Here is a 3603-nt window from a genome sequence, read left to right as displayed (position 1 = left end):
ATTTTACATAAGTGAATTAGAAGTTTTAGAGCATGTTAGCAAGGCACATCTGTGTTCAGTTATCAGCTTGCCCACTACTGGAAAGTTATTTAAACATTCTCAAGTTCATTCTTCCACCAACAAAGGTCACCCACTATTTATATAGCCGTGACGATATGTCAAACTAACCAGAAATAAGTGTATGAACTTCATGGTCTTCAGAATAAAACACAACCCACATTATAATAACAATGAAAATGCCCTACCGTAATTGTGATAATGATAAAGAATTGATTTCTGGATCTCTAGAATTATCTCCTCTAGCTATTATTGTGTTCATGGCTTTGTAAACTTAAATCCTCTCTTATGCCCCCCAGTTTGTAAACTTGTATTACAATTTTGAATTTTTTTCAGAAACTATAGTATGCTTTATTAGTATACAATAAAGTGATTTTACTTTGTAAGAATTTAATTAATTAGAAAGAGCAGAATTCTGTAACATAAAATTTTAATTTAAAAGAAATGTCAAACTTGACTTGTGATAATAGATCATGAGAGATACTATGAGATATAAGACATTGGAGAGAAGATTAATTCATAATGATTTAGCTTGATACATAGTATAATATAGTCAGACTCCATCACTTGGAATTTTTTTTTGCTTGTACTGGACAGAAGCAGATCATTTTAAAAAGTGATCTCTAAGAAAGCAGTTATTTTGTTTAAAAACTCAAATTGTTTTGAGTTTTTAAGAGCAATTTATCCTCCACAACAAGTTAAAGAATTTAGTATATTGCAATGTATTTGAGGAAATTATGCTAATTACAAATGCCATGATTATGTATTATTTCCTCAACTGGACTTCTGTTTAGAAAGTCCAGTTTATATATCCTAGTTTGTCCTGTGAATTTACAATGGATAAAACTGCATGCCTTTAAAAGTATGCTATAGCTCAGAAACTTGTCATTCGTACAGTTTTTCCTTTTGCTAGCTTGATTTGAGAGATTTCAAATCAATTATGACAAATTTTACTTCAGCGATGGTAAATTTTTAACGAAACTAATAATCTATAGGAAACCCAGAAGCAAAACCTTTTATTCCTTTGTAGGATAGTATCAATATATGAACCATTGTGTTTATAATGATAATGGTGATAATAATATTACCATGGTACGTATTTACAGTGTTTGTTATTTGCCTGACATCATGCTAAGTACTTTCCTTTCCTTATTTCATTTTATCCTCAAATTATTCTATATGATGGTTTCTTCTATTATCTCCACCTTACAGATGAGGAAACAATATTAGAGTGCTGAGTACTTACTTGACCCCAGGCTGTATTAGAAGTCAGTGGGGGAGGGGCTATCCCAGATGTGATTCCTCTCCAAAGTCCTCATCTTGACCACGGTAGGAGGTGGGGGCTGCCTCACCACCACTACACCTGTATTCTACTTGTAATTCTCACTAGCAAGGGAGACTCTTTTTAACTTTGAGACCGGGAATGAATATAACCAATGCATACAGCAAAGATTCCCAGAGACATAAATTTCAAAGGGATATGATATATCACAGTGACTCTTACAGGGGAAGTGGTCATTGGGTATAGCATAAAATGAGAAATAGGAATTCACTGTGGAGGAAACTTTGGTATAGAGGGGACGTATGTGCCAATGCATAGAGATGAGACAGAGAATGTGGGAATGACCAGTTATTTTACCCAAATCTGGGTCAGTGGTGTGCCTTGCATTCTTTCATCCCACATAATTCTGCTCCCTACAAAGGATTGTGCATTTGATTACTTTCACAGGCTTCAAACACCTAGACTATCTAGTACTGCTGGAGAGTATCTTTCCATTTCCAGACTCTTATGCAGTCTTGCTATTTGCCTCATCTTTGGTGAGCCCTTGAGGTGCACACTCATGGTTCTGTGAGGTATCCTGGGTGATGGGATGCTGATGGAGGCTTTCAAATGCTGATTAATTAGACCTTCATAATTTAGGCATTTCATTGGCTCAGAGAAAGAAGGTCAGCCCCTAAAGGAGGCTCCTAAAGACAGGCACTGAAAGCCCTCACTTCTCTGGACAACATCTTATTATATTTCTCATGGCATGTTGGTTGTTATGGTGATAGCAAAGGAGAGGAGGCTGAGCATGTATGGTTCAATGGAGGTTTTGCTTTAAGGAGAGGGAAGTAGTAGGCTCTAGAAGGTCCACTCTCATTAAATGGTCTTGGCTATCATGTCACCTGTGTTTATGATGCTGGTATATGTTCCATACACAGCAAATACACCCAAGAATCCTCAAAACATAAGAAAAGGAATATGACATCTGTGCTTGTTTTCTTCCATCTAACTAGCCTCTGCCATCACTTAAACCTCCTGACTTGCATCTATAGTCCCATCACAGAGGCAATACTGGTACATTACCTCTATTCTACTCTTTGTTAACAGCACTTAAAGTTTTCAAAATTATTTCTCCAGTTCTATCACTTACACATCTGGTTTTAACAATAATAATTAAAACACGAGTAAATATCTAGCCATATTTAACCCTTCTTATTCTTTATGTCAGTTCAAATATTGTTTCTACTGACTTTGACTTCAAGCAGAATTAACTAATCCTATTGGTTTGGTCTCATAGAGAGACCTGAGATTCTAGCAAATGTACATGTTACCCCCAACCCCATACCTAACAGTTTTGAGTGAGAGGGATTTGAGTGGCCAGACGTCATATAGGGGCTTTCCTGAACTCTCTCCTTCCCAGCTGATTGTGATAGAATGTCTTTTTTTTTTTTTTTGAGACGGTGTTTTGCTGTTGTTGCCCAGGCTGGAGTACAATGGTAGGGTCTCAGGTCACTGCAACCTCTGCCTCCCGTGTTCAAACAATTCTCCTGGCTCAGCCTCCTGAGTAGCTGGGATTACAGGCTCCTGCCACCACACCCGAATAATTTTTGTACTTTTAGTAGAGACAGGGTTTTACCATGTTGGCCAGGCTGATCGTGAACTCCTAACCTCAGGTGATCCACCTGCCTTGGCCTCCCAAAGTGCTGAGATTACAGGCGTAAGCCACTGTACCCAGTCTGATAGAATGTCTTTTTAAACAGACACCCTATCAGTCAGAACTTGGAGGCCATACAGTGCCCCTTCAAACAATTATGGGTATGAAAAATGAAAAATAGCCTCCCCCACACTCCCTGCTATATTAATTTAGGATTTGGAAGGAAGCTGGGAGGCGCTGGTCTAGATTTTGTTCTGGCCTACTTGAAACATCAAAGAATGAGACAAAGCAATTGGACACAACAGTATTAAAAACATCTTTGGTCAAAAGGTGAAGGTGGAGCAGCAAAAGTTTATCCTTTATCTTCTGACAATGGTCCTTCCTCATTGTCAGAGAGAGAAGGAAGGTAGGTTTCTTTTTGAAAAGGAAGACATAAAACGTTGCCAAGAATTTGAGGAAGGTGGTTTGAATTTTTCCTTGGATTTTCAAGAATCCTATTTGCATATATTAATACTTTTACTTATTCTAAAAATAAAAGAGGAAAATGATAGTTTTGAGGCAGGGTAAGCCAGGGATGAAGATACAGCTAAAAAGGTTTTAAAGTAATGCACATATCTGCAGCAGTCTT

Source organism: Pan paniscus, chromosome 5 (genome assembly GCF_029289425.2).
Source record: "Pan paniscus chromosome 5, NHGRI_mPanPan1-v2.0_pri, whole genome shotgun sequence".
NCBI lineage: Eukaryota > Metazoa > Chordata > Mammalia > Primates > Hominidae > Pan > Pan paniscus.
The sequence above is the reverse complement of the archived record's forward strand: the minus strand, read 5'-3'. Positions refer to the sequence as shown.